General features: G+C 35.7%; 1 protein-coding gene across 21 annotated transcripts in view; it reads right to left on the minus strand.

The window, feature by feature from the left end:
* BAZ2B (bromodomain adjacent to zinc finger domain 2B) overlaps positions 1-23,855 on the minus strand; it is a 305,426-nt gene that overhangs the window by 171,471 nt on the left and 110,100 nt on the right. For 2 of the 21 annotated variants that reach the window (XM_054506192.2, XM_054506185.2), the window contains exon 1: positions 13,336-14,314. The exons of the other annotated variants lie outside the window; for them this stretch is intronic. The gene's annotated coding sequence lies outside the window, so the exon portion shown is untranslated. Of the gene's footprint in view, positions 1-13,335; positions 14,315-23,855 lie in introns of those variants that run through there. 21 annotated transcript variants of the gene reach the window in all.

The raw sequence follows: 23,855 nt of genomic DNA on the forward strand, positions 1-23,855 counted from the left end.
ATATTTTATTTATTTATTTGACAGAGAGAGAGAGAGCGTGCGCAAGAGCAGGAACACAAGCAGGGGGAGTGGGAGAGGGAGAAGCAGGCTTCCCGCCGAGCAGGGAGCCCGATGCGGGGCTCGATCCCAGGACCCCGGGATCACAACCTGAGCCAAAGGCAGATGCCTAACGACTGAGCCACCCAGATGCCCCTCTTTTCATTTTTTTTTTTTTAAAGATTTTATTTATTTATTTGAGAGAGAGAATGAGAGACAGCATGAGAGGGAGGAGGGTCAGAGGGAGAAGCAGACTCCCCGCCGAGCAGGGAGCCCGATGCGGGACTCGATCCCGGGACTCCAGGATCATGACCTGAGCCGAAGGCAGTCGCTTAACCAACTGAGCCACTCAGGTGCCCCTCTTTTCATTTTTAAAAAAAGACTTTATTCACTTGAGAGAGAGAGAGACAGAGAGAGAGAGACAGAGAGAGGACAAGAACGGGGAGAGGCAGAGGGTGAGGGAGAAGCAGACTCCTTGCTGGGCTGGGAGTCCAACGCAGGGCTCGATGCCAGGACCTGGAGATCACCGCCTGAGTCAAAGGCTTAACCATCTGAGCCACCCAGGTGTCCCTTCTTTTCATTTTAATAAACTGTTGAAACCTAAAAATTTAACTTGCCATTCTAGTGATCTATTTGTGCCAATCAACTCTTTTCCAGTATTTATATCAAACTTCTCAAATTCATTACAGGAAAGGAGTTAGGGTTACTAGTTCCCTTGTGTTAGCTAATTTTATTTTACTTAAAACATAGCAAGATCCTGAGGTCTGTTCAGTCACACTAGGTTTATGAGTCTCATATTAAACATCTCTCTGTTAAGACATACATTAGAGTCCCACTGAAGACAGATAAATGAGATTCCACTCTGCTTACACAGCAAAATAATTTTTATATAAATATGAAATATTATCCACAAATACATAAAAGTGAAGGTCCAGAACATTCCTCTAACAAAGTTTCTCATGAACTAATTTGGTTTTCTGCTATTCAATCTGTATAGGTAGCACATATTTTAAACAAAGATGCAGAAAACAATTGTTTCAAAATCTGCCATAGTAAATAGAACTTGATTTACAAAGCTACATGTTTACTATATAATTACAGTCAATTTACTTTGAATATTGATGGACAGGAGTAACATTATAAAAATGACTTAGACAGGGGCGCCTGGGTGGCTCAGTCGGTTATGCGTCTGCCTTTGGCTCAGGTCATGATCCCAGGGTCCTGGGATCGAGCCCCGCGTTGGGCTCCCTGCTCAGTGAAGAGCCTGCTTCTCCCTCTCCCTCTGCCTACTGCTCTGCCTACTTGTGCTCTCTGTCAAATAAATAAATTTTTTAAAAAATGACTTAGACAATATATCTTCAGATAAAAGTAGTAAGCCCACTACAAATGGAAGTACTCATCCACTTTGAGAAAATTTGACCAATAAAAATCTTAAGTTAGAATCTAGTGAAACAAACAAGCGTATGATTTATTTCACAGTAGAAGAGAATTCTAGCACAGTACCTTTACTTACTAGGTTTTCAAATATTTACTATTAAATGAATTCTTTGCTACTTGAGTTTTATCTAGACTTCCTTTAATGTAATAGTTCTCAACTCTATATTAGAAACACCTGGGGATCTTAAAAATATTTGTACTTATGTCAAGGCCCAACTTCAGACCAGTTATATCAGAGTCTCTGGGGATGGGAGCTTTGCATTAACAGTTTTGGAAAGCTCTCTAGGAGATTTTAATGGGGAACCAGAGTTGTAATTGATTGCCATAGTGTTTTAAAAAGCTTCAGTTCAACCTTGCTAAATTCTATCAATTTCAAGGTTCAAATGAAAATAATAATCAACTAGTGCTCACTGAACTGTTGGCCTGGTATATCATATTAAGGATGCTATAAGACTAAAATGAAAAGAAAAAAAAAGATCTGCTAGACTGAGGTAGTAGGAGGGATTAAGACGAGTACAAGAAGAGTAGGAAAATACATAGACAGCCTAGATGAGAAGATCCCACGAGAGAATGGGAAGAAAATAGAATTAATCTTAAGGTCCAAAAGCTAGGTGGGAAAATTAATAAAATATAGAGACAAATTCATACAAGTAATAGCAGATAAATGTAAAAAGAGCTTTTATACACTAGAACTGATAACCAACAACTTGAAAAACAATTGTTAATGAAGGATCTGAATAGGTTACAGATGCACAAGCTAACTGTATATTACAGAGTGTCTACATTGTGTCCAAGTGTCCAAGTGAGCCTTCAGGGTGGTTGGTAATAAGGGCAGGTGTGAGAACTCTCAGTCATCCTCCTACCATAACACGGACAGAGAAATCTGAACCAAATATCTCTACTTTCCAAGTGTCTTCTGTCTCTTCCCAAAGAACTTTTATAAGGGCTGCTGTAAGTAGATTGTTTAAACCAAGGTTTACATATACAGTAGGCATACTGAAAGGAAGGAGGGATAAAAGGATTGCCACACCTCCCAAAAAGTTTCTACGAGAACATGTGACTACCTGGGTAAGGCTCTCCAGCCAGCCATGAATCCCTTACCAGGTAACCCTTATCTATCACTTCTTGAGTCTCTACATTACTGAGGGTGGAAATGGACTCAGTACTCTCAATTATTTATCTTTGACCCCAAAAGGAGGGAGCCAGCATGATGAGAGCAGAAGTGGGCATAGCAATGGAACCTATTGTCCCAGCTATTCAGGATATGTGAATTGTAATATGACACACTGGATACCTGAATATCCACAGAGTTCAGCTTTAATATCACGTCTAAGGAATGATTAATAAAATAAACAGATTAGAACAAACTGATCCTACTTAGGAAATAAAGACTGTAGAAAAGCTTTCAGAGAGGAATGATGTAGATTTCTATTAGCTATTATTAGATGAAGAAATCTCCTGGTACTTGGGCAATAAACCCACACAAAAAAACAAGTAGGCCTGGTTGAAGAAACACCCCAAACCTTGAAGAATACTTTTAATATTTAGGCTGCAGCTTAGAAAAGAGGGCCTGCCTTTCAGAAACTGTAGATCTATTATAATACAGGGCTAGCAAGGAAAACATCATTACCACCAATGTCTTGCTCTCCTTTTCCCAATTTTTGATATCCTGAATATTTTCCTTTTGGGGTCAAAGATAAATGAGACTACTGAGTCCATCCCACCCTCAGTAATTTGTGTCCTAGGGTATAAGGAGGATAAGAAAAAGAAAAGGAAAGGAAAAAATAATGAGGTAAGTGAAAGAATCTAACTATTAAGAAAAAATATCCAAAGAGCTAAGAGTCCAACAATTGGCACTATTAGTAGGAATGACAATCCATCACTCACACACAAGCCACCTGCTCGATATCAGGTATAATACCTCGCAGGATGAGCCAACAGAGAAGTAGTGGTGTCCATAATAAGGTAACTAAACTATAGCAATAAAAAATTAAAGATTCATGAGACCCTCAAATAGAGTTTGGAATAATAAGAAAAGAGGACCTTCTGAAAGATGGTAGATGGCCATCAAAGAAAATCTGGATGGCCGCAAAGGAGATCTCGATGTTTCCAAGGACAAAACAAACAAGCAAACAAACAACAACAACAACAACAAACACAGAGGTTTGCTTCCAAAATGTAGCCTGAGATATTGAAGAAATCCAAAACCTGGAGAAATCTGCTATGAAATCTAGAGAAAATTTATTAGGCAACAGATCAATGCTGACTCAGTAATGAAATTCACTACAATAGAGTAAGGAGGTAAAAGAAATTCTGGACAATCTTAGAAGATAAAAAGGAAGATCTGGGAAGAACAACAGGCAAACAAAGACACTCGTCCACATCTGGTGATAGATGTATTGGAAAAGGCCAGTGTTGGCACAAACACACCTTAAACACCACTCCATCCAGTATATCAGTATATCAGTACACTAACATACCGGGAATCAAATTAGATCTAGGATTCACTTATGCTTCCTACCATGTGATAAGTAATCTTCTAAATTGAATAATAAAATAATTTAAAAAAGAAAAATGAAAAGGGACAAAGATAACAGTTATACTAAAGATACAAATACTTTTATTTTTTAAGGTTTTTTTTAAAGATTTTATTTATTTATTTATTTGTCAGAGAGAGAGAGAGAGCAAGAGAGCACAAGCAGGGGAAGCGTCAGGCAGAGGGAGAAGTAGGCTCTCCACTGAGCAAGGAGCCTGATGTGAAACTCGATCCCAGAACCCTGGGATCATGACCTGAGCAGAAGGCAGACGCTTAACCGACTGAACCACCCAGGTGTCCCTAAAGGTACGAATGCTTTTAAAAAGAAACTTAAGGGGCGCCTGGGTGGCTCAGTCAGTTAAGAGTTTGCCTTCAGCTGAAGTCATAATCCCAGGGTCTTGAGATCCAGCCCCGTATCAGGGCTCCCTGCTCAGTGGGGAGTCTGCTTCTCTCTCTCCCTCTGCCCCTCCCCCCTGCTCATGCACCCTCCTTCTCCCTCTCTCTCATTCTCTCTCTCAAAGAAAATCTTTAAAAAAAAGCCAAAAACTTGGCCAAAAACTTGAAAAAGTGAGGTTCAAAAGGGACCATACTGTTTCTAACTGGAAGTAGAGATATTTTGAAATAGAAATAATAGCAAGATACATTTGATTTCTACTATGGATGATTACATGGCCTAAAAATACATTCCAATCACTAGTTTCAGCAGATATCTTGAAATGAAAGCTGATTTTTTTACCCTCTTTAAATTTTTTTAATTTTTATTTTATTGTCATAAGAATGCTTAATATGAAATCCACCTTTTTTTTTTTTTTTTTTAATTAAGGAGGCTTCACGCCCAATATGGGGCTTGAACTCATGGCCCTGAGATCAAGAGTCGACTGCTCTACAGACAGAGCCAACCAGGCACCCCTGAAATCTGCCTTCTTCACAAATTTTTTAAGTGTATACTACATTACTGTTGACTATCAGTATGATGCTGTATAGCAGATCTCTATAGCTTATTGACCTTGCTTAACTGAAACTTTACACCCATTGATTAGTAGCTCCCCATTTCTTCTTCCTGCCACTTCCTGGAAACAATCATTCCACTCTTTGATTCTATAAATTTGACTATTTTAGATACCTTATTTAAATGGGATCATGCAGCATCTGTCTGTGACTTACTTCATTTAGCATAATGTTCTCAAGTTTCATCTATGTTGTCTTATACATCAGAATTTTCTTCTTTTTAAGGCTGAACCATATTCCATTATATTCATATAATTATTTTCTTTATCCATTCATCAGTTGATGAACATTTAGGATATTTCCACATCTTGGTTATTGTGAATAGTGTCGAATGAACCATAGGAGCAGTAATATGTCTTCAAGACCCTGATTTGAATTCTTTTGGATAAATACCCAGAAGTGGGATTGCCAGAGCATATGGTAATTCTATTTTTAATTTCTTGAGGAACCTCTATACTATTTTCCATAGTGGCTGCATCATTTTACATTCCTACAGTGTGCAAGGGTTCCAAATTCCTTACATCTTAGAGAACACTTGTCTTTTATTTTTTCATAATAGCCATCCTGAAAGGTGTGGAGGGATATCTTTTTGTGGATTTGCTTTGCATTTCTCTGATTAGTGATGCTGGGCATCTTTTCATATAAGTGTTGGCTGTTTGCATGTCTTGTTTGGAGTACTGTCTGTTCAAGTCCTTAGTCCATTTTTAAATCAGGTTATTAGTTACTAGTTTTTTACTATTGAATTGTAAGAGTTCCTTATACAGTTGACCTTTGAACAACATGGGAGTTAGGGGCACTGACCACCCCCAACAGCCAAAAATCTGTGTATAACTTTTTACTCCCCAAAAACTTAACTACTAATAGCCTACTGTTGACCAAAAGCTTTATCAATAATATAGTTGATTAACAAACATTTTGGATATGTATTATATACTGTAGTCTTAAAGCAAGAGAAAAGAAAATATTAGGAAGAAAATCATTAGGAAGAAAACATACATTTACAATGCTGCACTGTATTTATTGAAAAAAAATCCATGTGTAAATGGACCCACACACTTCAAACCTATGTTGTTCAAGGGTCAGCTATATATTTTAAAGATTAACTCGTTATCAGATATGTGGTTTACAAGTATTTTCTCCCATTCCCTTTATTGCCTTTTCACTCTGCTATTTCCTTTGCTGTCCAGAAGATTCTTAGCTTGATGTACTCTTACTCACTTATTTTTGTTTTTGTTGCCTATGCTTTTGGTGACATATCTGTAATAATCATTGCCAAGACCAATGTTATGAAGTTTTTCCCCTAAGTTTTATTCTGGGAGTTTTACAACCTCAGGTCTTACATTTAAGTCTTTAATCCATTTTGGTTGATTTTTGTGTATAGTGTAAAATAAGGGTCCAATTTCATTCTTTTGCATACGGATATGCAGTTTTCCCATTACCACTTACTGAACAGACTAGCTTTGCCTTATTGTGTTCTCTTAGCACCCTCTTCAAAGATCAGTTAACTATATATGCATGGATTTATTTCTAGGCTCTCTATTCTGTTTCATTGGTCTATATGTTTGTCTTTATTCCAGTACTATACTGTTTTGATTACTGTAGCTTTATCCATTCACCTCATATTTTGAAATCAGGACGTGTGATGCCTCTAGCTTTGTTCTTCTTTCTACAGATTGATTTGGCTCTTTGTGATCTTAATAAATTTAATTCATTCATATGAATTTTAGAATTGTTTTTTTCAATTTCTGTAAAAAATGCCATTGAGATTTTGATAGCGATTACACTGAATCTAAAGACCACTTTGAATACTATGGACATTTTAACAATAGTGCCTTCTAATCCTCCTCTTTAAATTTTCTGCTTCACTTAGTTTTTGATCCTTTTAAATTCTTTACTTTCTTATCAGCTTAGCAATGTCACAACGTTTAAAATATTTTATCTAATTATTTAATTTTCAGTAGCTTATTCAAAGTATTTAAATCAACCACAATTCTATGTTCAAGTATTATCTTTTTGGTTTTAACCAAGTGGAAACTTTTTTCCTCAAAAGCCTTCTCCAAGTTTAACCTTTGTTGATGACTTAAGAGACCCCATAATCTCATTCTTAGTTCCTACTTATGTGTGGAAAGACTCAGTAAGCGGGTTTGGGGGTGTGGGGGTGTGGGGAGGAGAGAGAGAATCTCATACAGACTCCCTGCTGAGCCTAGAGCCCACACTGGGGCTTGATCTCATGACCCTGAGACCATGACCTGAGCCAAAGTCAAGCGTTGGACACTTAACCAACTGAGCCATCCAGGTGCCCCCATCTTTGATGAGAAATTTAAAGGAAGCTTCTGATTAGTCTTCCTTTTATTTCCAGAAATTACTTCTCTGATGTCCTAAACAATATTCTTATTAAGGTGACCAATTATATCTGTTATTACTATTTCCATATTGAATCCACAAGTGTAATTAATTATTGTTTATGTGCTTGTTATATTTTATATCCTTCCTAGGGATGTTTGTAATTAGGTCAAAAAGTTTCCCTATTCCAATATTGCTTCCCATTTCCTGGGTTATATGACCTTATCCAGCCAGTGAAATAAGCCTGTCTTTTGGCTTAAAGGTATATTGTGTGTATTTTCCAGTTAGATAGAAGTAAGAATGATTTTACTTTATAATGTGAAAAAGGCAACTAAAAAAAAATCTGAACATTGGGTAGAATTACACTAAAGTTACACTAATTACTTGTGGAAATGGCCATACTTATCCTTTCACAATAGATTCTTAGGAATGGAGAAACAGAAATTTAATGACCATATTCTATAAAATATTACTGCAAAATTGGAATTACATGCAACCAGAAGACTTAATTATTTTATTAAAATTAACTTTAAGAGGGGCTTTTTACACATACATGTTTCCTTTTTCTCTTTTCCTTTTAAGAAAACTATATGTGGGGCACCTGGGTGGCCCAGTCCATTAAGCTTCTACCTTCAGCTCAGGTCATGACCTGGTACTTTTAAAAATGTGCAAAATGCAGAGCACCTGGGTGGCTCAGTCGCTTAAGCGTCTGCCTTTGGCTCAGGTCATGATCCCAGCATTGTGGGATAGAGCCCCGCATTGGGCTCCGTGCTCAGCAGGGAGCCTACTTCTCCCTCTCCCTCTGCCTCTGCCTGCCTGCCTGCCTGTCTGCCTACTTGTGATCTCTCTCTCTCTCTCTCGCTCTCTAATAAATAAATAAAATCTTTAAAAAAATAAAAATAAAAGTGTGTAAAATGCTTTTGTTAAAATATTTCTTTCCTGCAGGATGTCTAAATGACCTTCTCTTCAGTGTGTTTTTAAAAACATACCATACATTATATAAATTATATTTCGATCTAAGAGCAAATGTGTAAGTTTTAAAGTATAGTATCATTACCTCAAAAGTAAATCTGTTTCAATGAACAACTATGTTTCTATTCCCTACTGAAGCAGAATGACTTATATTCACTTTTACATTGAAAATATCCACTGACATCTCAGAGAATATTGCTCTTCTAGTCAGAAACACAGCTGACTAGAAATTTATCAAATTTATTTATCAAATTCACTTCCCCAGAAAATAGCCAATAAGGGGAAAGAAACAAAAATGGGTTTCCATCAGATAAATACATGAGTTAAACTCATTCTTTATTAATTAAAAAGTCCTCATGCCCTTAATCTCTGAGGTTTTATAATTTACACATGACTCCAACAAGCTTGGATTGTGATTTCCAAGGTCACAGGCATAAAGATGATGATGATGGCAGGTGTAATTCTCTAAGCACGTATTAAGCACTAGGCATGGGGATACAGCTAAGAGTGGAGGGACTGTCTGTAATAGGTAACTGTACCGAAAGTTGTGCAGACATTCAAAAAAACCCCAACAAACAGCTTAACTCTATGATGGAGAAGCTATAAGCCTTATGTCTCAAGGGTATCACTATGTTGCAATAAGGATAACAAAAAAAGACAACTCCCTGAGACCTTAAACAAAAGTTTAAAGTTTTACAAAGTTTAATATATCATATACTTTTAAAATAATGAGCATAGGCAATGAAATCTAAAGATTTAGATTTGAATACAGACCCATCACTTAATATATCAATGACCTCAGGCAATTTTAATCTCCCTCAGAGTCAATTTCTCCAGGTGTAAAATGGGAATCATATTTATTTTATGTCACTATGGTGAGAATCAACATTTGTAATAGCACCCAGTACAACTCAAACTCATTAATATAATAGATACTGAAATATTCTGAAAATTAAACTACTAGAATAAATTGTTCTTTGAAATAAGCAATTTTATTACTTTTAAAAATACTATAACTTTTTAGATGTTTAGATGTTACTCTGTAGTTAAAGTAGAAAATGCTAAGATTCATTTAAGTGTATAAAGAATGCTCTTGAATCTCATCATAAGGCACCTCTTTGACCAGGTAAGTTGAATTCATTTTTCAGCCTCAATTTAGATGGTATCTCCTCTGGAAAGCCTTCTCACAATCTCCACTTGCATATCTACTAGACACTTAAAAATCTACCACATCCGGGGCGCCTGGGTGGCTCAGTTGGTTGGGCGACTGCCTTCGGCTCAGGTCATGATCCTGGAGTCCCGGGATCGAGTCCCGCATCAGGCTCCCTGCTCAGTGGGGAGTCTGCTTCCCCCTCTGACCTTCTTCCCTCTCATGCTCTCTGTCTCTCATTCTCTCTCTCAAATAAATAAATAAATAAAATCTTAAAAAAAAAAAAATCTACCACATCCAAAACCAAAGTCCTGATGGCCCATTTCTATCCCAAAGTTGCTCCATCTAAATACCTTCCCTATCTCACAGCCAATGGCAAAACCATCCTTCCCAGTTTCTCAGCCAAAACCTTAGAGTCATTTTGTCTTCTCTTTCTCTCATATCCCACATCCAATCCACCAAAAGACTTCTTTGGTTGTACCTTAAAAACATCAGAATTTGACTGCTGTCAAACTTCAGTCACTTAGATTACTCTATGAACCTTCTAACTAGTGGTCAATGCCTCCCTGTATAGTCTATTCTCAAAACAGCAACTGGAGTGATCCTTTAAAAGTACAAGCCAGGGGCGCCTGGGTGGCTCAGTCGGTTAAGCGTCTGCCTTCAGCTCAGGTCATGATCTCGGGGTCCTGGGGTTGAGCCCCACATCGGGCTCCCTGCTCAGCGGGAAGTCTGCTTGTTTCCCTCTCTCTGTCCCTACCCCCGCTCGTGCTCTTTCTCTCTCTCAAATAAATAAACTCTTAAAAAAAAATTTTTTTTTTAAATTAAAGTACAAGCCAGATTTACTGATAGCCCTGCAATGGCTCCCTGAAGTCACTATAGAGGTCTGTAAAGCCGTACATGATCTGACTCTTCCACCAATTACCTCTGTCAATATCTTGTCTACCCTCCCTTCTCCCTCACTCTGCTCCAGTCACACGGTCCACTACTCTGAACACTCTGAGCCCCTGCCTCAAGCCCTCTGCCTGGAAGGCTCTTCCCAAAGAATTCCACATAGCTGACCAATTCCTTGGTCTTTGCTCAAATATCACCTTTTCTATAAATCCTTCCTCAACCTCTGCAACCCATCACCACCATAGCCTTCTTATTCTGCTCTACTTTTTCTATCTTCCATAAAACTTGCCAACTTCAAATGTGCTATATACTTTATTTATCATGCTTATTGTTTATCCGCAGCCCCACTATACATTCCACAAGAGCAGAGAGCTTTGAAAAGTTTTATTCACTGATATATCCCATGTACCTAGAATAGCACCAAAAATGCAAATAAAAATGTGAATAAAAGAATACATTAGATACTTCCTTTGTTGCCTTTAGCATCCTGCACTGACCACTATTATATCAGTTATCAACTGTACTAAATAGCCTGTTAATTTTCTGTCTTTTCAACTAAACTGTAAATTTCTTGAAACAAGGAATTTTATTTTACTTTCCATTAGTAGTGCTGGTACTTCCTTAGAGTGCCTGACACCTAGTAAGTACTCGGCATTATTTAATAAATTGATGAAAAAAATAAAACTATCTACATCAAGGTGTAAGCATCTTTATTATCTCCAAAATATAAACACAAAGCTTAAAGGCATGACACCGAAGACTGAGTTCTGGATTCTGGATTCTGTTAGTGTGATTGGTCTGGGTCTGGCACTTATAAGAACACTGTTGAAATTATTTAAGTTCCCTACAACTATTTCCTTATCAGTAAAAATAGAGGAGTAATGATGGTATCTGAATCTCATGTGATTATCCCAAATATAAAATGCAGGTAATAGTGAAGGATTCAGAATGTGTCACTCTAGCACATTGACTATTTTGAGTTAAAGGCACTTGAAAAACAGCAAATATAAGGAAAACATTCTGACCTTCCTTCTTTTGCTTAAAAGCAAAAAATGTCATTCCTCTATGAAAGATGTCCTCCTATATCATCAAGGACAAAAAGTTGAGGCTGAGATAATTCTACACAGACTTTGTTAAAAATAATTCTCTCCCTTTAGCCTCTGCACATAGTCACTTTCCCACAACTGCCTCTCTTTGTTCAACTTAATATAAAACAAGTAGGTTTTGCCATTTCTTTGGGTGTTCATTCCTTATGCAGACTCCTATGTCACACAAAACTTCTTTATATAAATTTGTATGCTTTTCTCCTGTTGATCTACACTTTTTAATTTAATTCTCAGGCCCAGCCCCAAACAACTGTAAAAGGGTAAAGGTAAAAGTTTGTATCTCAGACAAGAGAATTAGGCCCAGTGATTATTATATATTAAGCAGTCAGTAATTGACATCTATTATTCGTTATTACAAATTTTTTTTGTTATTACAAATTAAATAGAGCCACTACTGTAAGTCCTACTTCAATAACTTGACTAAACTAAAATATTCACTAGTCTTTAGAATCTCCTAAAAAGCACCAATGATTTATATTAAGAATTGTTACCTAAAATAATTTTGATAAGCATTTTGCAAAAGAAGGTACCTTAACTCTCTCAGTAAAAGTAAAATTATATTTACATTATTCCCAGAATATTTTTAAATATTTCTGGATATTAGGTTCTAAAACTATCTTTGGTAACTGCCTTCAATGTTTAATAATTTCATAATATGTTTTCTTTTATATGGCCAAGATACCTAATACTAGAATTTAAAAATCAAACATCTTACTATTTAGATGAACTACATTTATAGGCCTTTCATATATATACACACATTCTTCCCTCTGCTCTGAATAATCTTATTTCCAGAAATAAGACTTTTGAGAAAAAGATTTAAGTACATTTGTGACTCTTTACTAAATCACCTCCAAGCTTTTCACTTTTCATTTCAGTCATGTATCCAACAATAAGTATCATCTTTTGGTAATGTTATATTAAGAACTGAGCAAAACTAACAATTCTGTCCAAATTAAAAAGCCAATTACGTAGTGTTTATTTTAAACCCTGTTTTCTCTTATTTTATAATAAAAATAGTTTTTCTATTGTTTTATAATAGAAATAATTTTTCTATTATTTCCCTGTCTACTGTGACTCCTAAATGTTTTCCTACTTTATCTCCAGAGTCAGTTCTCCATTTTATAAAATACTTGTGAAAACTAATTTTCTTTATAGTTTATACTAACATAAAGAAACAAACATACACATTTTACTTAACACTCATATGGACAGTAGACAAGAAAACAGAGGTAAAGCAGTTTAAATGATTGTCCCAAGACCACAGATGGAGTGACTGCCAGCTTTAGGATTAAAACTAAGAAGCTCATTATTCCCTTCTTATATTCCGAGTACTTAATACTGTTTTTACATCACAAGGATCTCTTAACGAATTTAAGAACAATAATTTAATTTGATAATTAAAACAATTATCAACAATAATTATGACAAACGTAGATTTGTGATATTTATTAAACAAAACCAAAATTACTTTATCCAAATATTCCCTGAAAAAATTAATCTGATTTACCGCATAAGTTATTTTTTTTAAATAACTTAAATTTTTCCCTTAGAGTGCCAAGAAAGTGACAGTTTAATATAATTTATCATTTCAGTGTCTTTTTTAAAGGCCAATTTCTTTAACCAAAATCTACAATGAGTATATGAGATGGTTGCTACCAAACAGAAATACTTTGCATTAAAAGAAATTCTCCAAACTTAAAACAGTAGTTTCTACTCTAATTGTAAACTTAAACTTCAGGATATATTTAGAACAGAATTATCTATGAAAAGACAATGATAAAAAGTAAAGAAAACACCCAATACTATTGCATTTACAAGAGAAAAAGACATACAGTATAACATTAACAGCTTACTGTGGAGAGTGGGTTTAATCAGGAAGTAGCCATTATCCTTTCGATTCAGAGCAGTGACAGCACTCCAAAACAACAAGCCGTGATATTTTTCAGTTAAAAGGAATGAAAGAATACCTACTATTGTGTCCTAGCTTGGCTGACCCCAAAGGTCACCACATGTCTTTTATCAAAAGCTATCATGAAAACATAATCCAAGTAAGCATTTACAATGCTCTATTTGTTGAAACACCTAAAATCTACCTAACACAACCTCTCTCTCTGTTACTCACAAAACATGGCTGTCTTATTCAGAGATTAGCAATTATTGTAATGAGATACTGTCGGAGAGGGTCAAATAGTACTTCCTGCAGTTTACACATCTTGATTTCCTGGTAAACAAACTGAAAGGCAGGTGGAGCACTTAGATCACCAGTAAACGTGAATGCTCACGTGACAAAACTAAGCCAGGTAAGGTTGATGTCTCAAGTAATCGTTCTTTTCTTCATTTTATTAACGTCAAAACAGACAATAAAGAGTTCTTTCTTCCCTTTTTTAAGGAGCGTTTATTCCTGACATGTATAGGCACACAGTTTATAATAAGGAATGCTTGAAAATGAATCTGTTTAAGTAGGTTTTAAAAATTACTCCTGGCAAGTAAATTGTAAAAAACGAGGCAATGCTAATAAGATATATATATAAAAAAACAACTAAGAATAACTGTTCTAAAACCTGCTAAATATAAGGAAAAGTGTTTAAATTTCAACTGCTTCAGGAAAGTAGATAAAAGAAGTTTCTGAGTTATAATTAAAGGCCAAAATTAAATTTTAGTCAAAGTATAAGCCTATTTTTATCAGAGCAAGCTCCTGCAAAAATATTGCTTTATAATTTATGTGGCAGTCTTCGGAAAAAAAATCTCAGTTATACGAATCGAAAAGTTTACAAAACTTGAAGCTATTCCCAGCATCCTTTAAAATTCACATTTCAAAAAGAAAATAAAACTGAACATATTTACTTGTGAGCATCTTTTAAAAAATATTGTTAGTTTGAAGACTAAGTTTTCTTGTCCTCAGTTTTTTCCCCCAAAACTGCTGTTTTTTCCTCTCTGAAATTTGTAGTATAGTTGAATGAGAGTTTGGTTAAATTAACTAAAGGTATAAAACAAACACACATACTCAGTCAAAATGATAAACTAATTCACTACTTTAAAAATATTTAGGATATTTTTTCTTAATCTACAAAACTGAATTTATCTTAAATCTATATATACTAAGGCCATGTATCTATGTCTTATTAGGAACATAACATGCTTTAATTTGAAATCAAAGAGCTTTTAACGACCCTCTTACAATATAATCATATCAAGGCATTAAATTTCATTACTTAAATCATATTTACTCTATTTGTGAAATAAAATTCTAATGTACTGAAATAGAAAACAAAACAAAGTGACAATTAAATTAATAACAACAAAAAGAACACCCAAGTAGAGAAAACTGTGCCAAGAGAACAGAATCTCAGAATAGGCCTCATTACAAACATTATGTGTCATTTAAAAGGAGTGTGTATTCAGTATTAAACATTAACACAAGTCGCTAATCACCATCTTTACTACAATGCCATGAAATAGACAGCAAGTTTTCAGAAAACTATGAATACGGAGTTCCAGTTCCAGTTCAGTTCCAGCTGAATTTCTTGGTCAAATGAAATAATTCAAATATTCTATAGTTACCTGGAATGCAAAACAAAGCCCTTATTTCCTTTATAGAAAATTTAAAATAGGGGCACCTGGGTGGCTCAGTTGTTAAGTGGCTGCCTTCTGCTCAGGTCATGATCTCAGGGTCCTGGGATTGAGCCCCGCATCGGGCTCCCTGCTCAGCGGGGAGCCTGCTTCTCCCTCTGCCTGCAGCCCCCCCTGCTTGTGTTCTCTCTCTGTCAAATAAATAAAATCTTAAAAAAAAATTTTTTTTTAAATATAATTTTACTAAATATGTAGCTTTGACTGTGATTCATATACTAAAAAAAACCCTAAATTTTAAATTGGAAAATTATTATTTCAGTTATTTCAAAGATCCATGACTATCTTAGTTTCCTATAATACGTCAAATTTAGAGGATAATGAAATAAAAATATAGAGGTAAAGACAATAAATTTGAAATTTTGTTTCATTCAAGGTGGCTTTTATCAACAATCAGCGAGTTTTGGTATTAGTTTATAATTCAGGTGGAAGGGCTGGGCCAAAAACCAGGGTAATATATGTGGTACCCTGTGAGTTAGAAAAAGACCCCCTCTGAGGTCGCATATGAGAAAAAGACACCTTTTCTTCCTCTAGGATGAAATTCAGCCCTACTTGTTCTCTCAAGTCAGGAACTCTTGGACTGGGCACACCCAGGACTATGACCTATACCTGGTAGCTCTGTACTGGCAAAAAGCTTCAGAAGGGATTCCCCTGCCCCTGGCAAGTCTAAGAAACCACAGAGGAGATTAGTCATCCACGACTTAAGAAATTCATACAAAAAGAAGAGAGGGGGCAGGGGAGACGGAGGGGACACAAGGAGGAAGAAAGGTTCCTGCTTTTATTGCTTGTCTTCTGCTGGCAATAAATACGCTTTACAGAGTTATTTATAGCCCATTTTATTCCAAAATAATTTAATGTGACTTAGAGAAATATGAATAGCAGAACAGATGCTTTCAAAATATAAATTAATATGAATAAAGAGAAAATAAGGGGAAGGAAGAAAGATGAAACACAAGGTAAACTTGAAACACAGAAACATCTATCATAAGGCCTTGTCTTAGATGTAAATGGTTCAGCTCTGAGCTTCCTAGCAATAAAAGTAAAGTGGGAAACAAGACCAAATTACTAAATTTTAGGGGCCTCTGGGTGGCTCTGTCGGTTAAGCGTCTGCCTTCGGCTCAGGTCATGATCCCAGGTTCCTGGGACTGAGCCCCTTGTCGGGCTCCCTGCTCAGTGGAGAGCCTCCTTCTCCCTCTCCCTCTGCCCCTACCCACCACTCCCCCACCCTGCTCGTGCTCTTTCTCTTGCTCACTCTTGCTCTATCTCAAATAAATAAAAATCTTAAAAAAAAAAAAAAAAGAAATCACAAAATTTTAATTCTCTGTAAGATGTATTACAAACAAGCACCAAAGCTTTTCCTAGTACTCAGAATTGGGAGAAATTTCTTTTATACTTTTCAATAATGTAACACTGGACAATGCAATAATTTTTTCAACAGCATCTTTACAGAAATTAAATAACAAATTTCATATGAAAATTTCTTTTAACACTTCCTCAGTGCAAGCTGGGGTCATAACTAATGAAAAGTTACCCAGAAAATAAGCCATCCTCCTAGGAGAGCTTCTGTAATTTATTTAATCTGGGTTTTTAAACAAACACTAACAATCCCGGGATCTTTTGTTAAATTCACAGTCCACTTTCATATTCCAAATTCATACTTCATTTTCTAAATTCAGGTTCTTCTGCTGGATGAGTAAGTAAAAATGGGCATGCAAGCTATAACAGTGGTTCCCGAGCAGATGAAAGAGAAGACACTGGTAGTTAGGGAAGTCTAGACACTTCAAAGGGAACTTCTCTTTTTCACTTAAAACAATTCCTCTCTTCTTTGTTAGACTTTCTATAATCCTGCTCGATCCAACAACCTGAAAACCCGATCTATGATGACTTTTATTCCTCTTCAGTTTGGTATTTCTAACTATGGTAAAAAAAAAAAAAAATCTGACTTAGATTCCTATGTTCTCATTCAGTCTGCACCAATTTGGATTCATTTTAGAGCATGAATCTTTGCATAGTTTTATAGCATTTGTTTTTTATGTTATTGGTGGGGGGAAAAGAGAGTTGTAAAATTACCACAAATAGAATCTCTCTCATTTTATTATACAAGAAAAACAAGGTTGGCAATGGTAGCCTCTCAATATACCATACATGCGGACTGAATACTACTACTAAAATTTAACAACGCTATAACCTGATTTTCACATGTGGAATAAGTAGGAGCAAATCCTATCTTCCATTGTAGCTGGGTGGGTTGCTTTTCTCTCTCCCAAAGATGCCAAATTTATGTTCTGTTTCCCATTGCTTCTCCATCTCATTAGCAGTTTAGATCTTATCACTTTCAGAATGCTCCTCTCTCAGATCCTGTTTGGGCCCATAAAACCTTCTTTCTCTACCTGATTTAGCTCTATATTATTCTCTAATTATTTTAGGGATCTGCCTTACTAGATTTTGAAATTCCTCATTTTATATTACTCACTGTGAATCATAAAATGCAAACACCATAAGTACAAATTAACTTATGCATTAATAAACTGCTGTACATATTTATTACAGTTCATGTTTGTTCAACATGAACAGGATATTTATTAGGATTGCATCGAGTGAGCCAGATGCCAATTTTTACCATACAGGTAATTTCTTTTTTCTTTTTTCTTTTTGAGAGAGAGCGGTGGGGCGGGGTGGTACAGAGGGGCAGAGGGAGAGGGAGGGAGAGAATCTTAAGCAAGCTCCATGTCCAGAACATAGCCCAATGTGGGGCTCAATCTCACAACCCTGAGATCATGACCTGAGCCAAAATCCAAAGTCAGACGCCTAAATGACTGAGGCGTCCCTATACAGATAATTTCTAAATGGTGTATCGAATCAACCCATATTAAATCAAACCTTAGGCTTTTCTACTTTCAAGATGGTCAAAAGAATTTTAACTGTAAGAACAACTTTTAAGAACACTACCAAAAACCAAACAGATTTTATATAAGTGTCAGACCTAAAATGAACAAAATTGAATAACGACTGTGTCCAATATAGTTTGATCCATATTTGAACTCATATATGTAACTCAAAGAGTCATGCAGCCTACTCCCTTATTAAATGAACTTTTCCAATGTGTAGCCACCAAAATTTGTTATTTCTGAATTTCCTATTTTATGAAAATTCAGTCTAAGTATAGTAATTTCAATGTACAATTTTTGCTATTGCAAAAGGTAGCAGTATTTACATTTGACATAATATGTACACTTGCTTAACATTTTTCTTGCAATAAGGAAAAGCACTCTTAACATTTAAAAAAAATTTAACATTTTATTTATTTGACAGAGAGAGAGAGAGAGACAGCGAGAGAGGGAACACAAGCAGGGGGAGTGGGAGAGGGAGAAGCAGGCTTCCCACGGAGCAGGGAGCCTGATGCGGGGCTGGATCCCAGGACCCTGGGATCATGACCTGAGCCGAAGGCAGATGCTTAACGACTGAGCCACCCAGGCGCCCCAGCACTCTTAACATTTAAAAATATGTTAGAAAGCATATGCTTAAGAAACTCATATTGATTAGCATCTTAAGTCAATCAAGATCATATTCTAGTCATTTAAAAAGTTATAGGATAATTAAAATGGTTACATTATTAACCACCTTATAATTGTTTACCTCAAAGAACAAAAGTAGGAAACATCTATCATCATATAAATTGAAAAGCTTTTGAACAAATTTAACAATAAAAGAAAGAATATAATTTGATTTTCTTTCTTTTCCTAAAAAGCAAACTGGAAAGAGTAAACCAAAGGAAGCTACAAATATATATATTTTCATTTATTGCAACATAATAGATACACCCAGAGCCTGTGAGAATACAATATTCATTTTGCTGCAGAAGAACAGACATTGCATAACAATGAGATTTGCTAATGAAATCAACCATCAACCTGGAATACATATGTATTAAACCAAGACCTCAGTGTCATTTTCTTTTTGCATCGTTTGTTCTTTCTTTCATTTTTTTCTTGACCTTGTCAGTATTTTTGTCCTTTAGATTTCAGAACTTTGGTAAAGAAAATCAAGACTATAATATTATAGTGTAATGCTTTTTATTCATCACATTTATTTTTAATGTAAATTCCAATTGTTCTGCTTCTATCAGCACTATTAATGTACCTCTGGGGAAAAAAAAAAAAATCAATGGATGCTACCAGAAAAAACAAAGGAGGTTTATTTCTATACAAAATAATTGGATCAGGTCTGAAAAAAACTTTTTTCAACATCTGACATAAATTCCAGATGACAACTTTTATAGCAATGTTAGTGCTTACTTACTAAGAATTTTTTTTTTTTTAAGATTTTATTTATTTGACAGAGAGAGACACAGTGAGAGAGGGAACACAAGCAGGGGGAGTGGGAGAGGGAGAAGCAGGCTTCCTGCTGAGCAGGGAGCCCGATGTGGGACTCGATCCCAGGACCCTGGGATCATGACCTGAGCCGAAGGCAGACGCTTAAAGACTGAGCCACCCAGGCGCCCCTTAATAAGAAATTTTTAAAAATTATATATATATATACATATTTTAAAGATTTTATTTATTTATTTGACAGAGAGAGAGCAAGAGAGCACAAGCAGGGGGAGTGGCAGGCAGAGGGAGAGGGAGAAGCAGGTGATGCAGGGCTTGATCCCAGGACCCTGGGATCATGACCTGAGCTGAAGACAGACGCTTAACTGACTGAGCCACCCAGGCACCCCCAAAAATTATATATTTTAAAGTCACTTTTGTAATAATATAAATCCTCCAGCAATTTCTACTACTGACAGTTATTAAGTGAAATAATATAGGGCTGATATAACTATCAACATGCAAATTATTCTAATGCTTTTAGATTAAAATCATAATTTTTCTCCCCAAAATACTCTGCTATCCTGGTCTATAAAGTTAACCACCAATTTCCATTTATCAAAAGTAAATAATTCTGATAATTTTCTTATAAATTTATTATTTTAATTTATGATTTAGTTATTACAATTTTCTATAAAAGTCCAAAAGACTATGAAAGTACTTGATATTATATATCTTTTTAAAAAAAGCTTTACTATCCCTCAGAATTGATTTATGTCTTTTTGAGTATAAGCTATTTAACTAAATGACTATCCATCCTATTGGTTGACTGTTTACACAATTAGGTTTTCAATTCATGTGTGGTACAAATAAAATTAACAGCCTAACCTGCTGTGGTATATAATTGCTACTAATTCATGATAATAACAACTTTTAAAAATAGCAATACCTATATAAACTAAAGCAGCCTCAGTCAAATAAAATTAAGTTTTCTATTTTTATTTTTGTAATACCTTAATATCTAACCTCAAGCAATATTCTGCAAAATAACAAAAGTCAATAAATATTACAGTAATGTTGAAAAAGTAAACTGAATGCTCCTTATTAAATTTAAACTCTCTGAAAGTTGCCACTTACAGTCTAATCATTTTCCAGACTATTTTAAAAACCATGAAGGGTGATTTTAAGAAAAGAACCACATAATCGCAGAACAATGATTAATCCACACACAAAGTATTTCCCTAAGAAAACCAGAAATTTCTATTAAAATGGCAAAATATAAGTCAGACTGTAGAGAAATAGCCAGTTTATACAAATGTCTATGGCAATACTGAAAACCTACTTTCACTAGGGCAAAGAATGGAATCCTAAAATGCAGTGATGAGCTTTGGAAGGTCATCTAGCTCCTTGCGACTCAAGTGTGGTCCACAAACCACCAACACTGCAATTGCTTCTTAGAAATAGACTCTCAAGCCCCAGCCCAAACCTACTGAATCACAATCTTATGTACCATAGAATTTAAGAAGGCATGATCTAGAAAATTCTTCAACCTACCTAAAAATTTGTATACCAATTCCAATGACTTCTGATATTCTAACTCATCAAAAATCCATATTAAAATGCAGAATATTCAAAGAATAAACAATTTACTTGTCATACTCAAAGCCCATTACCTACCATCTATTTAATTATTTGAAGTCTCATATTCATATGGTCTACTGATTTGAAATTTGTGGTAATAAAAGAATAAGGGGGCAGGAATAATATCTTTTTGTAAGATCTTGGAAAGTATTAAATAAATGGATAAATGGAAGTATTTACACTTTCTTAGAAATTATTTTAAATTTTTCAGCAGAAGGATTCTTTCTTAAATAGAATCTTGTGAGGAAGCCCAGTATAGTAAAAAAATTAATGAAGGCCTGCACTTTGGCACAGGAGAGGGATCCAGCAGTAGCCAATGCATCTCAACAGAACTACCTCAGAATATAGTTTGAAAAACTCTGATTTAAGGAAACTACTGAACAACTCATACTTATCACAAAGTTTGCTGCTCTTCAAAGTCACATATAGAGACCAACTGTTTATTCTTTGGTGTTTCAAACTAAGAACACTAGATAAAATTAAATAATTAAGCATTTTTTTCTCACTCAAATTGATCTCTCCCCAAATTGTTCTAATTGGTGAAGCTAGATTTAATTAATATGTGATCTTTAATTATTTTAGTTAATAGTATGCCTACCATATACAAGACATTATGGTAAGTGCTACAAGGGCAATATAGATTAATGGACAAAATATTCTACTTATCAAACCCTAGAGGGGTTAAGACAACTATACCATCAAGCAATATAACTATGGAAGCATAATTAAATGAGGACTTCAGAAAAGGCTTCAGGAAAGGTGACATCTAAAGTAGGCTCTGAAAACTGTATAGGATTTTGAAAGGCAAAGAAGGCCAGGTGGAGGAACTGGGAAAAAATGGCATCATAAGTGGAGGGAAGACATACGCTGAAAAGCAGAAGCTGAAAAGCACTGCGTATATTTGAAGAATAGCTTGACGCAGCTTGCAAGCTCCCTAACAAAAATCATGAGTTGTTCGGGGCACCTGGGTGGCTCAGATGGTTCAGCATCTGCCTTTGGCTCAGGTCATGATCCCAGCGTCCTGGGATCGAGCACCAGGTCGGGCTCCCTGCTCAGCGGGAAGCCTGCTTCTCCCTCTCCCACTGCCCCTGCTTGTGTTCACTTTCTCACTCTCTCTGTCAAATAAATAAATAAAATCTTAAAAAAAAAAAAAAAAAAGAAATAATGGGCGCTTGGGTGGCTCAGTTGGTTGGGCGACTGCCTTCGGCTCAGGTCATGATCCAGGAGTCCTGGGATCGAGTCCCACATCGGGCTCCCGGCTCAGCGGGGAGCCTGCTTCTCCCTCTGACCCTATCCCCTCTCATGCTGTTTCTCTCTCTCTCTCTCTCTCAAAAAAAAAAAAAATTAAATTAAAAAAAAAAGAAATATTGATCTAACAGGGTGCCTGGCTGGCTCAGTTGGTGGAGTATATGACTCTTGATCTCGGGCTCTCTGCTCAGCGGGAAGCCTGCTTCTCCCTCTCCCACTCCCCCTGCTTGTGTTCCCTCTCTCACTGTGTCTCTGTCAAATAAATAAATAAAATCTTTTTAAAAAATGTAAATTGCAGCAGTATTTTTATAATGAAATATTAGAAAATGAATAAATTAAAAGATTGTGGGATGTTTACATAATAAAATAGTATACAGCAGTTAAAACAAATGGCCTAGAGCTACACATATTAACATAGATATATATCTTTAATATACAAACACATCCACTTGAGGGAAGCAAAGGTTTTGTTTATTTACTTCTATTTATCATTTTATTTAAGACAGGACAATCCTAAATAAACCAGTTAAGATAGGAGAAGATGGATATGTTTTATGAATGATCAATGAAACAAGTCTCTAGAGGACAAAGAAAAGGAAAAAAGTGAAAGAAAAAAAAACACGAATAAACTCTGGGTGAGACAGTTTTTGGTTTGTTTGTTTTTCTTTTTTTTATTATGTTATGTTAATCACCATACATTACATCATTAGTTTTTGATGTAGCGTTCCATGATTCATTGTTTGCGTATAACACCCAGTGCTCCATTCAGTATGTGCCCCCCATCACCAGTCTAACCCATCCCCCCACTCCCCTCTAGAACGCTCAGTTTGTTTCTCAGAGTCCAGAGTCTCATGGTTTCCCCCTCCGATTTCCCCTCCTTCATTTTTCCCTTCCTGCTATCTTCTTCTTCTTCTTCTTCTTTTTTAACATATAATGTATTATTTGTTTCAGAGGTACAGGTCTGTGATTCAACAGTCTTACACAATTCACAGTGCTCACCATAGCACCAGGACTTATTTTATAACTGGAAGTTTGTACCTTTTGACCACCTTCACCCATTTTGCCCACCCCTTACCTCTGGCAAATACCATTCTATGCTTTGTATCTATGAGTTCACAATTTTTTGTTTTTTGTATTTTGGGGTTTTTTGTTTGTCTTTTGTTTCAGATTCCATATATAAATGAGATCATACGGTGTTGGTTTTTCTGTCTCACTTATTTCACTCAGCACAATGCTCTCAAGGTTTATCCATGTTGTTACAAATGGCAGGATTTCCTTTTATGGCTGAATAATATTCCATTTTATATAAATATTACATTTTCTTTACCCATTCATCAATTGATGGGACACTTAGGTTATTTCCATGTCTTGGCTATTGTAAGTAATGCTGCACTGAACATGGGACTGTGATGTAAAGTTTTTTTCTCAGAGATGGGTGGAGACGTAGAAGAAGAAAACAGATAATTTTTTTTAACTTTTAATTTTGAAATAACGATACATTTATAGAAGGTTGCAAAAATAGCACAGTGAGGTCCCACTTATCCATCGCC

This window comes from Mirounga angustirostris, unplaced genomic scaffold (assembly GCF_029215605.1).
Source record: "Mirounga angustirostris isolate CCGP_5_RB_7025 unplaced genomic scaffold, mMirAng1.0.hap1 SCAF_3, whole genome shotgun sequence".
NCBI lineage: Eukaryota > Metazoa > Chordata > Mammalia > Carnivora > Phocidae > Mirounga > Mirounga angustirostris.